This window comes from Cebus imitator, unplaced genomic scaffold, assembly GCF_001604975.1.
Source record: "Cebus imitator isolate Cc_AM_T3 unplaced genomic scaffold, Cebus_imitator-1.0 Scaffold403, whole genome shotgun sequence".
In the NCBI taxonomy this organism is placed as follows: Eukaryota; Metazoa; Chordata; class Mammalia; order Primates; family Cebidae; genus Cebus; species Cebus imitator.
In genome coordinates, this window is record NW_016107718.1 from 1524146 (window position 1) to 1538611 (window position 14466).

Here is a 14466-nt window from a genome sequence, read left to right on the forward strand (position 1 = left end):
TTTCTCCATATGTTCTTTCTTTATTAATATTTATAGGTGGTCCTCAAAAGTTACATATGCTTGACTTTCTTACCTCCTGCATATTTGCACACTATATGAACATTGCTAAATTCCCTTTACGAGGGTGCATTTGATCTATGATACATTAATTACAGTGGATGCTTTGGTGATAGCACACAGAAGCACTGTGAAGGAGTACGTACTCACTAGAGGAGAGGATAAAAGCCCCACGCCCACCCCATGCATCCTGAGAGGTCTCTAGGAACACCTGCTGCCTTGCAGAGCAAGAACCACTCTGCAGAGCAAAAGCCCTTTTGCCCAGTAGAATCTCCCTACTTTCCTATGATGATTCTAACATTTCCAGAGCCCAAAGTCATTAGCACCCATTGGGACCTTAATGAACAATTTTAAGATGTTTTCTAATTCTCTGAAAAAACTTCTAACCTACAAATGTATGCTTTGTATTTCAGGTAGATATTATAGAACATATATTTACAAGAGTAGGTGACTGCTTACACAAATTCTTTTGGTCTAATCATAAAAGTAATATTGTTAAAAAATTAGAAAACGCCAGCTGGGCTTGGTGGCTCACACCTGTAATCCCAGTACTTTGGGAGGCCAAGGTGGGTGGATCACAAGGTCAGGAAATTGAGACCATCCTGGCCAACATAGTGAAACCCCGTCTCTACTAAAAATATAAGAAAATTAGCTGGGCGTGGTGGCACACACCTGTAGTCCCAGCTACTCAGGAGGCTGAGACAGGAGAATTGCTTGAACCCATGAAATAGAGATTGCAGTGAGCTGAGATCGCACCACTGCACTACAGCCTGGGCGACAGTGGGAGAGACTCCATCTCAAAAAAAAAAAAAAAAAGATTAGAAAATGCTATCAAGTATAAACATCATTATCACCCATAATCCCATCAAGAAAAAAATCACTGGTAATGTTCCGTTGTGTTACCTTCCTCTCTTTTTTCTGTGTGTGTGCATAGTTTTATTAAAAGTACAATTAGAATCGTACTATATATTCAGTTTGTATCTTCCTTTTTGTACTTGACGTTATGAGTATTAGATATTCTTTCAACAATGAATCATCATACAGCCATCACACAGGCTCAAAACAATACTTAGATGACTCTTTTTGTACCTATCTTTGGCAGTTGGTGTCTGACAATTTTCCTTGGCTAGATTCTTAGAAGTGGACGAAATCCCATTTACATTACGTTTTACATTAATAGTTCATGAACACTTTGCGTTATACTCCATAATAGATGTTGTTTCATAGAAAACACTAAAATTCCCCTAAATATTGAAATGAAATTAATGAGGACTATTTATCTCGCAGTGTTGGTACCCCCGGCACACACTGAGTTTCCCGGCAGCATGCACGCCACTGTTGGAGAAACATGGACACAGGACTCAAGAACCAAAGCTATAAAAAGCAATTAGTTGTCGTCCTTTGAGTACAGCAGTGGTTCTTAACGCTGGCTGTGCATTAGAATTATCTTGGGAGCATTAATAAAATAGAATGGCAGTGTCTTACACTCGAGCAATTGAATCTGAAATTCCTCAGATGACTCTAATGTACAGCCCTGGTTGAGAAACACCACCCTAGAGAAGTGATTATTTAAGTGTGGTCTCTGGACCAGCAGCACCAGCAATAACTGAGAGCTTGCTAGAAATGAGAATTTCCAGGCCTCAACCTAGTAGTACTGAATCTAACCCTTGGGGACTAGGGTCCAGCAATTTGCATTTTAAGATAACCTTCAGTAATCCTGATCAATGATAAAGTTTAAAAATCAGAGACCTAGAATATATTCCTTTGTGCATACTCCTGGCTGAAGGGAAGTCTGGCGGAAAATTTACAGAATCTGGTATCTGACGTGAACTCAAGTCTCTCATCTCCCATGTATTAGCTATGCAATCCTGGGCAAATGATTTAGCCTCTCTAAGGCTGCTTCACCATGAAGGACATAAGATATTAATAGCACCTACCTTGCTGGGCTGTTGTGAGGATTAAATGGAAAATAAATAATGAATGGTATTTTCCAACAGAGATAGAGCTTGATAAATATTTGCTATTATCATTAGCCATCAGGGGACTACTACTGTGGTCAGGAGATCAGGAAGGAAGCCTCTGAGGTGCAGGGAGATAACTGACGTGGCTGTCTGAACATTCAAAACAGATGTTTGCTTCCTAACTCTTTTCCAGGCCTAGGCTTGGATTTGGATTACACCTGCTGGGACATGAATACATGAATCTCCCAGGATGAGATGATGAGTCATTCTCTCAGGAGCTGTCTTCACACTATGGAAGTGCTGAAAATACATAGCTAGAGATCCGGGCTTGGTCATGAGGACCTCAAAACTGCCAAGAGTAGGAGGAAGGGGAGAAGGGAGGGGCCACTCTGCTAACCCCTAGACCAGTGTTCTCAAATGGGAGCCCTGAGAAGTACCTGCAGGGCTCATTAAAGACTGCTGGGCCGCACCCCCAGGGTTTCAGTGTGTCTGGGGAGGGGTCTGAGAACTTGTGCTTCAAACAAGTTCCCAGGTGATGTTTACGCAAATCTGACCACACTTTCTATGCTAAATGGAAAACACTGGCAAAGTTCATGAAACTGAAAGGCTACTGAGCTGTGACCTATAAAAAGTTTTAAAAACCAGCAAAATGTTCTCTAAGACTTTCACATTTACTCTGTAAAATTCAAATTCCCTTGACGTTCTATTTAGATTTGCCCCAGGGTAACGCTGGCCAGCTTTACAGGCGTGTGGATGGCAATGTTCATGTCCCCCACAGGGGGTTGAAAGGCAGAGTGATGGGCAAGCCCAGCCTGTCTTGCTCTGCTCTCACAGGTGGTGGGGTGAGAAATAAATCATTCACCCTCACATCTCCTTCCCCCAAGAAGCCGACACATATCAATCACTTTAAGAGTTTATACACACCATATCATTTAATTCTCCCTGCAATCTATGAGGTATGAGCTACTTATGTCTCAATTTTTTACAGATGAAGGAACTGAAGCTAAGGGAGGTTAAACAAACTTTCTGAAGACAAGTAGCTAGTAATAAGGATTTTCAGGTCAGAAATCAGATCTCAAAACCTTTTCATTTCTCTTTCTGACCTACACAGTGGGTAGAAGAGTCTTTGCTTCTGGACTGAAAAGACTGTGTGTGACTGAGGATGACCCAGGCATTTTGGTTCTCAGGATACCCTGAATCTGAGGTGGGAGAGGGAATGATGTCATAAAGATGGATGCTGCATCTGGGAAGGGTAAAAAGGGACACATATTCCTGCTTACCTACCCTCCAGCAAGCTCTGCTGTCAGCTCTGGACAAAGTGAACAAGAGGGAAAGCTGGCCCTGACCCCATCTACCTCCTTCATGATGTGGCCAGAATGATTACATTCATCACTTCTCCTGGCACGAGGGCAAAAGCCATGGTTTGGTCCCAGAACTATCAGAACCAGGGGTCAGCCTGGCCAAATGACCACGGAGGTGAGGGCTGGGGATCTGGTATGCCAGTCTGTGTTCCTCTTCTCCCCCCATAGCTTACTCTTCGGTTTTCTGGCCCATTCTCCCAGCCCTTGCCAGCCCTGATGCCTCCCTGACCCAGAACCACACCTGGGGAATCCTATGCATTTTTGGGGTATCATATGTGCATGGGCGGAGCTGGGCATGTGACCGAAGTGATAAGGGAAATAAAGATCTATCACTCAGGGAGGCTAGGAGAAGGCTGGAAGGATAGGGCTCAAACATTTGAAAGAAGGTGATTTGGAAGAGGAAAGGGAGAAGAAAATTGCAAACCACTTATCCAGGACCACAAAGCTAACAAGTGCTAGAGTGGAATTCAAGCCCATGTCTTCTGACCTCAAAGCTCAAAGCTTGCTCCCTTTCCATTACTCTGTTCTGCCTCCTCATGGTCAGAAGCAGCCCCTTCCTTTAGGTCAATATGAAGACAAATTTATATCGCCTGAGGTGTCCAAAATGGGATGCATTGCCTCAGGTGACAGTGAGCTCCCCAGGCCAGGAGGTGTTCAAGAGAAGTCCGCAGACTTCTTGTGAGGGTTGCTGGAGAGGAGATTCAGGCAAGGGAAAGGGGACTTCATCTCTGGTTGCACATTACAATCTCCTGCACTGCTTCTCAGCAGAGCAGATTCCCAGACACCCTTGTGATTTACTGGGTCTTGTGTGCAACTCAGGAACAGGTTACTTTTAAAGCACCCTTGGGGATTCTAATGGGCCTTCAGGAATTACTAGGGTTTCCTTCAACTCTGAAATCCTACGACTTGAGTTTCTGGTATAAGAGACAGCTAGCGGTGGGGTGACAGTGTTGGTGGTAACAGTGACAACAATATTCGATAATTACTGAGGGTTTATTCTGAACCAGGACCAGCCTTTACCTCACTGAGTCCTCACCACAACCGCAGGAGGCAGGCAGTACCCTCATCCCCCGTTCACAGATGAGGAAATGACAGAGGAAGATGGTTTCCTACCCAAGGCCACACCCCAAAGTGTTGGAGGAGCCGGGCTGTGAGGGCTGCAGACGTTTTCTCCTCACCATAGCAGCAGAAGACGCCCAGTGAGACCTGGTCCAAAGCCACTCAGTCCAACACAGGTTCTGAACAAAAGCCCCCAGTAGTGAATCTCCCAAATAAAAACTACACAGTCCAGGAAGCACTGGGAGAGTGAAACAGACCCTTCGCTCTTGAAATGATTATAAGGAACTGAAAGAGTTGCAAAGCTCTCAAGGCATAAAGTCTAGCTATTTCTTTGGTCTAAATATATTTGGTTTTGCAAAATGTAAACTTTCCAATACAGTACAAAGTGCACCTAGGTAAATCTTACTGCTATTCTCTCACTTAAAAAAAAAAAACAAAACTTGCTAGTTAAAAATGCTTCCATTCTGTCATAGAATGTTCAAACAAAGTGTCATTAAGTATATTGACACAATGGTTAAAACATTAACCCCAGTGAAACTCCTGATGTGCCAGTTCAACAGAATCCACCCACGCCTTTCTGGGAAAAGCTGGGTCAACCCTCATATCTTGCAAGTTGTGTCCAAATCCTCACCCACCATGAGGTCTAGAGGCACCACTAGCAGGGCAACTTTAGTGCACCGCCATTCTCCACCAAATAGGTTTATTTTCTCTCTTGGAACCAATCACAAAGTTCTGGGGAGGGGCCAAGTACAGGAAAAGAGATAGGATTTAGGATTTCTATACTATAAGGGCTGAAACCATTGGGCATTTTCCAGGTTAAATAAATGCCTTATTAAGCTCTCTCATTAACGTTGACTCTGGGCCAAATGGTGGGAGGAGTGAAGGTGGTCCACCCTCTGACCTCTCCCCGCCCCCGCCCCCAGCATTGCAAATCACCCTTGTTCTTGCTTTAGTCCAGGGCTCTTAAGCTCTTCAAGCTATTTCAGGATCCACCACCCCCTCATAGTTCCTAACCCCTCATAAGAGATTGGTTTAATCTCACAGGAGGGAGTTGAGACAGCCTAAATGGCATCAACCATTCAAAGAAGATGCCTGGGGCTTTCCACCCTGCCCAAGGAAGTTCAGTTTAACCTGGGGGTGGGATGAGGCAGAGCCAACTCCACCTTTTCAGATCTAGAAGTCATCTGGGGCACACCAGCTCACTACCTCTCACTGGACTAATGACCTGGATGAGCTTTGGAGGAGCTTGTTTAACCTTGCTTACGTTTCAGGCTCTGAGCTGACAAGAGACGCAGCTGAGATTAGTAAGTCTCAAACTCTACTGCAGGCACGGAGGTTCTGCTGAATGGTGGGAGGAGCAAGGAGTCCTGTTTTCCTCTTATCTATCCACAGTGGGTGTTTAAGTTCTAGGCAGGATTTCACTTGGGCAAAATTAAAGTTTGAAAAATCTTGGCCTAGGTAATTCCTAAGGTGCCTTGAAGGGACCTAACATTCTATGGCTCTGAAACTCAATTTCCCACAAAACTAGACGGCTGTTGCCTCCTGGTGTTGCCTCCCTGGTCCCTGCTAATCTGAGGATTGCTAAAGACTTAACACATCTTCCCTGAGGCTGGAGTCGTGGGGCCACAAGTCTGTCTCTGCCAAAAGACTGAGAAGCTGCCTCCATTTTCTGTGCTTCTTGGGATCAGTGAGAAACCTGAGTGTCCCTGCAATTCTGCTAAGTGCCTCTGCGAACCAAGCCAGCTGTGGGCAGTAGAGATCCGGGTGGAATAGCAACACCAGTCACCACACTCCAGGCAGGCCCCTTTGTGGCACTGCCTGACTTTGTGATGGTATTAAAGATGTTTTCCTTCGAGGTATTGCCCTGGAATTTTTTTTTCTTTTAAGAGACAGGGTCTCTGCTGTCCAGGCTGGAGTGCAGTGGCGCCATCATAGCTCATTGTACCCTCAACCTCCTGGGCTTAAGCAATCCTCCCGTCTCAGCCTCTTGAGTAGCTAGAACTACAGGAATGCACCACCACATCCAGCTAATTTTTTATTTTTGTAGAGATGAAGTCTCGCTATGTTGCCTAGTCTGCTATCAAACTATGGTGCTCAAGCAATCCTCCAGCTTCGGCCTCCCAAAGCACTAGGGCTACAAGTGTAAGCCAAGTCTGTGAAACGGTAACATTCAATTAGTGAGAGGTGGATAACCTTATATGAGTGGGCATTCTCTCTCCTGGGGCCTTGGAGTCAGAAAGCCCTGGGTTCCTAATTCTGACAACCCCTCATCTACTCTATGTCCTTGAGCACATTATTTCATCTTTCCAAGTCTCAGCTTTTCCATAGTTCAGATGGATGATGAAGTGACATTGCATGTGTTGACAGCTTGGCACAGTGTCGGGCACTGTAAATGTTATTATTTGTTACTATTGCCACAACTTTTTACCAGGTCAATTCCTGGATGGCTTTAAAATGTGATGAGTCATGAAAAGAGAAAAAAAGTTAAGGGGCTCAAAGACACCCGGCTGTGTGAACACCCACGGCTTCAACTATAACAGCGATTCTCTTTCCACAGAGGTGTCTCTGCCTAAAGCCCCAGGTTCCCCTTCACACGCTGAGTAGGATCAACTGTTCCTAGTTATTCCCAGTGCCCTGACTTACTCTTTCATCCAGAAGCTAGAAAGATGTGTGCTGTTCAGAAGATCAGGGCGAATCTTTGTCCAACCCCCTTCATCCTCACGCTGAGGGTGGAAAAAAGCACCTTATCAATCTGGGCACGTTGTGAGCTCCTTCACCATGATTCAGACAAACAGCTCCTTGGCTCCTACCTAGGCTGAGAAAAGAGCAGACCAAGAATTCCTTGGACCATACCCTTCCAAGACACAATAAAAACCTGAGAAATGTGAACTTGCAGTAAGATACGGCTCTCTGGTGTGAAATGAGAGGTGAAGGTATATATATATCGAGGGTCCAATTACTATGTTATTCACTACAGAGCAGAGCTGGCGCTGCTTGCAGTTCCCTGAGAGGTATGAAACTGCCAGCACTTCCCTCTCCCCTACCCAATCCAATTAAATCCCCACTTCAAAGCCCCACGATAATCTCATGAACTGCCAGGACTTAGTGCTATGTGGTCTTTATGTGCTAAACATATGAATGATGAAATAAATGAAACTAATAAGCAAGAAGGTTCTAGAGAGGAGAATAAATTGATTAGTAAGATCGTAAGAGAGAGTTTAGCAGGGAAAAGAATGTGGGGGAGAAGAAATGTCCATCAGTAGACACCTGCTATGTGGCAGCCACTGTTTAGGCCTGAAGGTGAGGGGTTAAGAGTGTGGGTCTGGGATTCCCAGCCTGCCCACGTTCACACCCTGCCTCGCACATGGTCACTTAGACAACTTATGCAACCTCCCTGTGCCTTGGAGGTAATAACAGAACCTCACCCACGGGGCTGTCATAGCGATGACACAAATCATATATACTGGAGCCCCTTCAACAGAGCCTGGTGCATACAAAGTGCTACAGAAGAATTGGCTATTCTTAATAAAGTTTCTCATTTAATCTCTCCATCTCATTTCCGCCTTTATGAGGTAGCAGGGATATAAGTTATTTGTGCCTCGGTTTCTCCAACTATAAAAGCTGAACCCATCATATGGGTAGGAGGCTGAAGTTTGGGAGTTCAAACTTGGGCTCAAATAATTCTAGGCAAATAACAGAGATTCCTGAAGGTTATATGAGAAAGGACCAGATAACCTGTTAAAGGAATTGACAGAATGGACTTGGGATGGCTCCTGGGTCAGGTCAAGAAGGACAAGCTGGTAGTTTACATGTGGATATGGGTGTAGAGGGAAACCTAGTCCTAGAAGCAGATTGTTTTCCCTTTAAATCAGGACAGAGCTGTTCTGTGAACCCAGTAAGCCGGTGCCTTTAAAGAGCGTCTGGGAGACATCTATGTAAATACATTTCCCGTTCAGATGCTAGCACACTGCATTCTTCAATTATTATTTATACTGCACTGTACCCAAAACATAGTGGGTACTGTACTTAATAAACGGTTGCAATTACCCTAACCTATGTTGGCATGAGGTTAAATTTATTGTATTATCTAGCATGTCCCCAAAATTTTCTCTGGATATAGCAAGATGTTCCTTAAAAAAATAAAATAAAGGCTGTCACAGTTAAATAAAATGCCATTTACTCAGGCCCCTTCCAGGAAATTTCCTGCTGTATATAAGTATGACGAAGGCTCTGAGTAATTCTACAGTAAAGAAACCTGCTTACTTTCAACGTGGTGTTTCCCAAATCTACTTAGCCACAGAATCCTTTTCTGCATAATAGAAACTTTGGGGAATACTGAAGTTACCCGACTAAACTTTGACAGCCCTGCAAGGGAGGAATTATTACTCACACTTTCCAGGGAAGCTCATCTAGTAGGTGGTGGAACGATGGTTAGATACCTACATCTCTGCCTCTGGAATAAGGACTGGGCCTAAATTCATGCACTTTTTTTTTTTAAAACCACAAAATTAAGGAAACAAACTACTATCATTTTTCATGAATGGTTTAAGTGTGCACCTGTCTAAAGCTAAGACATAGACCAGAAGCTGACCTCTGATGACATTTGGTATTGGTTCCAGAGATGGGACTGGGGAGATCTTGTTATTTCAGAGCTCAGTAATTCAAACAATCTCAATCCATTCATCTTGGCCACTAGCTGGCACACTCCTCATTGGACTAATGAAAAAAGTCTGGCCATCTGACAGGCAAAATTACTCTTATTAAAACAATTGTGCTGCTGCAACTCATTCTTCCACAGAAAACGGTGGAGATGAACATTCTTTAGGATTGGAAGGCAGCGACGCTCTTTCCCCAGTGGTTCCCTCCAGTATTTCCCTGGCATGGCTGGGTGTCACACAGAAGCGTCTCTGTCCCCCACACCTGCCAAATGCCTCTCCGCACAGCAGACCAGCTGTTCTGCTAGTGAGTAGCATCAGGAACTGAGAAGGGTCCTTCTGGCGACGTGGCACCACCTGTGCCTTAAGGGAGAGGCTTGGGTGAGGGTGAGAGGGTGAGCCTGATCCTTGCCCAGCAGCCCCAACCTCCAGTCCCTCTGCCAGGAACTTGGGTCATATCTCTCACAATACGTAGGCTGGCCAGCCAGTCCCTGTCAAGAGGAAACAGGCTGAGCATTTGGGAACAACTAAGGGATGGAGATAGGAACGTTATCCTAGAAATTAGCGTCAAGTCAAAGTTGTTTAATTACCATTGTAGGGCCCTGCTACAGGGCAGGAAGCAGGAGGGCAAGGGGATGAGGAGGGGGCAAAAGGAGAGTCTTAGAAGACATCTGCCTGAACATGTTTTCTTGCCAAGTTTCCTCTGTGGGGTTTAACATACTCCTCTGAATTCTTATATGCACGTAACATTTTTTAGAGCAAAGTAGGACACGCCAAAGAACAGTGATTATTTTTTACCAAGTCATACCAACCTGATCAAAAATTTATTGAGCTCTTCCAAGGGTCAGGCCCTGTACTAGGTAACTGTGAGACAGAGTGACAAAGAAGACAGAAGGAGGAGGTAGGTCAAGACTGACTGGTGGTTTTGAAACTGTATTATGCAGGTTTTGCCAAGGTGCCTAAGGGGTCTTGATGCCGTGTCAGGGTGGGGAGGGGTTGACGGGGGGGGGTCCTCTCTGCACACCTGCCCTCTCTCTTATTCCCTCTCCCTCCACCAACCTGAACAGCTCTGTTCTCTGTGTTTTCTTGCAGGGAGAGCTGTTGGGAGACTTAATTTATTAATGTCTATAAAGCCTTCAGGAATTTTTGAAGGTACCTTCCCTGCAGGGCACGTTCAGGAACAGGACTCTTACTAAACATGCAAAGAGAGATGCCAATATTGATTGCCCTAATGGGTTCTGGCAGAGAAAACACACTTAAAGTTAATTGTTTACTAAGAGCTTCGGAGCAGTGCAAGCACTGGCCAGACCTGGCACTTGCTCATGCACCTACTTGTTCCTCTTGACAGTTTGCTGTGGCAGCTGCTAGGATAAGCCCTGGAGCACCCTGAGGTTTTGATGCTTCTCATGCAAACTCAATGAAGGGTGCCTCCAGGCCGTGTGAAGAGAGGGAATGAAGAAGATTCACAGACGTTTTGCCCTCAGACATGTCTAGGGAGGTTTGCAACCTGCTGAGCACTGGACACCTGGGTTGCTGTACAGACATGTGCAAGAAGCACACAGACAAGCCATCCTGCTGCTACTTTTCCTTGGGCTTGTGATATTTGTGGGCAGGAAGCAGTTCATAGAAGACAATGGGTGCCCAAGAATGAGTCCAAGGTTCGAGTCTGCCTCCCTTGCTGCCTCATTTGTGACCTTGGGCAGCCGACTCCTCTTTTTAAGCCTGTAGTTTCTCATGTGTAAATGTCAATCAGGGGACAATGATTGTTCCTATATCATGGGGTTGAGGGGTTTAATTATTCATGGAAAATGATAAGCATGTGGTTAAGTGTCCGATTTAGCCATTTCATTATTTTTATCATTATTGACACATGGGAGAGGAATGATTCAACAAAGCCAAAGGGAATGTTCAAGAACAGCAAGAGCCCATTTGACAGTCTTGGTCTGGGAGTAATGCTTATCAAAATGAAACTAAAGCAGATGAAAGCACCTGCCTTGTTGATGCAAATTTTCGATCTTCTCAGGAACAGCATGAAGAATTTTTTTCCTTCAGATGCTAGAATGCATCAATCGAAAACTTTTCTCCTTAGAGAGATTCACCAGATGGAAGCGCTTTTCAAAGGAATTTCAAAATCTATATATGTAGCACAAACAGGGTCATGCGGAACCCTGTACCAGTTGTCATCACATACTTGATGGCCCTTAAGGCCCCATCAGCCTGAGTTCCACTGATATTTTATGAGCTATAGGGATCGCATTCAGAGCACATCTTGAAGGAAAATGTCACGAACTTATCTTTCCAGGGGCCAAAGCAGCAATCAAAGTATCAGCTCACAACTCTTGTGTTATATCCCTCATTCAAGCACATTCCTCTCTGCAGTCTACTTGCTCCTGGAGTTCCAGGAAGAAGTGTGAGCTCGCATCCCTGCTAAACCATGTGAACACACCTGTAATTTCACAGCTGCCTGCAGTTGCCACAGTAATGCAAATGTTTGTGTTGGCTTCTCCATGCAATCTGGAAATAGCAGCAAAATGTGGCAGAGTTGCTTCTGCGTACCAAAATAAAAGTTACAAGCCTGTGAAAACGAATCACTGTGACTTAATGAAATCTGTGGCCTACATGTGTGCTTGCTGAGAAAACTGAAGTTGGATGCCTCCTTTAAACAGAATGAAAGGGGAGACATGAGTGAATAAATGAATAATCGTTCATTTGCAATATTTATCATGGGTAGGAATCATGATTTCTAAAACTGTGGGGATTTTCTACTGAAGGGACTTGGTAAATTTACAAGTATAATTAAAGATTAAAGGTGATGTGTCTTCACAGGCAGAGCATTTTATACACACCTGCCCCATATTCTCTCATCAGATGCCTATCCTTTCGGAAACAGTAAAGAGCCTGGATCTGGACCCAGCTCTGCTGTTTCACTGCATAATCTTGGGTAGGTCACTACACTTCAGTTTACTCTCTGTAAAATAAGAATCATAATAATAGTGCCAATAATAGTGCTGCCATGAGGAATTCAGTAAGCTAATATTTCTGAAGTATTTACACCGTGTTTGGCAAATTCCTATAGAAATGTTAGCAGCTGCAACTACTATTATTATCATGATCATAATAATCATCAGATTCTCCTGCTACATTCGTCCTCCCTCCTCCAGGATGCCCTTAAGTTCCCTGCATCAGCAACACTGATGGGAATACTTTAAGGCTAGATATAGCCTCTTTAGAGAGTGGTTAGTTACAGCAACCCTTTAACCACTGACCTGGATTAACATTTTGGATGGACTGAAAGTCACCTTGAAAGGTAGAAAGTACATGCTCTGAGAGGCTAGGTTGGAAAACAAGGACAGTCCATTAAATGGAGAAGAGAGTCTTGTAGCAAGGGCCACCACAAGGGGCTAACATGTCACAGAGTCCTCTTAGGGCCATGTTTCTCAACTAAGAGTGATTTTGCCCCCCAGGCGACATTTGGCAACGGCGGAAGCTATTTTTGGTTGTCATAACTGGGAGACAGCTACCACAGGCACCTGGCAAGTAGAAGCCAGGGAGACTGCAAAACATTTAACAATGCACAGGACAGCCTCCCATAGCAAAGAATGATCCAGCTCAAATGTCAATAGTCTAAAGTTTAAAAACCCAGTGTTAGGATAAACCTTGGTTCCACAGGAGCTTCCACTTTAGGTTGCACATACTGTTAACTTCCAGGTACCCAAGAGCTAATCTGGTTTCCAAAGGTGACTGATCTGCTTCTAAACTGATTTGTGTAGGATGCTGCTCTGGTGATGCAGCAGTGATTTATTGCTAAGCACTCCCAACTCCCAGAGACAGATGCTGAGGAGCTGGCTTACTCCCCAAGCACCCATCCAGGTTTCATATTAGCACTGAGTAGGGAGTCATTGTCTTCAATATTTTTAGTTCACTCATTGAAATGTCCATATATACTAGGCTCCAAGCCTCTTTTTCTTTTCTTGATTTCAATAGGCTTTTGGGGAACAGGTGGTGTTTGGTTACATGAATAAGTTCCTTAGCAGTGATTTCTGAGATTTTGGTGCACCTATCCCCCAAGCAGTGTATCCAACCTGTGTTCTTTTATACCTCACCACCCTCAACCCTTTCCCCCAAGTCCCCAAAGTTCAAGGTATCATTTTTATTAGGCTCTAAGTCTTCAGAGATGGTTCTTCAAATTTAACCTGTCTAAAACATGTCCAATATATTCTTTTCCTTTCCCTTCTAAACATGTGACTGCCTCAAATCTCCCCCATCTCGGTACATGCCTTGTCCATCTTCTCCATCTCTCAAGCCAGAAGCCCAGTTGACATTCTCCATGTCTTCTTTCCTACCCATTCTATAATCCACAGGCAGATCCTATTGATGCCACTCCTAAATTCATCTTGAAAGTTTCCTCTTCCCTCCACTGCCACTGTCCTCCCCTGGCCACTGTAACAACTTTCTGAATAGCCTCCTCATTTTTAGTCTTGACAATTTCTAATTAATTCTCCACATAATGGTCTGAGTAATCATTCAAACAATAATAATTATAAGGCTATCACTTCTGACCTCCTTTGATGGTATCCCCCTAATGCTTCCAAAAAAATCCAAGCCCTTTCCTGTGGACTGAAAAAGGCTTCTCTCATGAGTTCTCAAAGAGTGGTCCCCAGACCGGCAGCAGCACCTGGAACTTGTTAGAAATGCAGATTCTCAGGCCCCACCCCAAACTTCCTGGATCAGAAACTCTGGAAGTGGGGCAGCAATCTGTTTTAACAAGCTCTTGGGGAAGCTGGGCTACATGCTCCAGGCTGAGAACTACTGCTTTATGTGCTCTGCCTCCTGCCTCTCTCCCCGCGACCCACCATTTCAGTCCACTCTTCTGATTATACTGCAGCCAAATGGGCTTCTTTCCAATTCCTTGAACATGCCAAGGGCTCTTCTACTTCAGGTCCTGGCATACGCTGTTCGCACTGCTGGGACACTTTTCCCATCTCTCTGGAGATGCCTCCTCTGACCACTTTTTCTACTGTAGCTTTCTGACCCACCTTCAATTCTTTGTGGCTACAATCACGGTTTTCTTCACAGCACTCCCCATCACTAGTTGTATTCTGTCTTTATTTTCTAGCTTACTTATTATTATCTTGTTTTTTCACTAGTCCATTAGCTCCCTGAGGCCAGGGCCCTGTCTGTTTTATTCATTAATGTATATGCTATGGAAACCACAGTGCTTGGTACATAGCAGATGACCAATAAATTAAAGGCCTGAATGAAGCAGCACCTTTAAGTCACTTCTAGTCTAATGCAGAAAGAGAAAATATGTGGCACAGAGCCCCCACCCTCAGCCTGGACTGAGACTGAGGCAGACATCAACACTTGATCTCC

The 14466-nt window shown here is 44.5% G+C and overlaps 1 protein-coding gene across 2 annotated transcripts in view; it reads right to left on the bottom strand.

Annotated features, from left to right (window-relative positions):
• The window catches only part of MOB3B (MOB kinase activator 3B), a 205727-nt gene that overhangs the window by 47035 nt on the left and 144226 nt on the right, over window positions 1–14466 (bottom strand). The gene's annotated exons all lie outside the window — the stretch shown is intronic.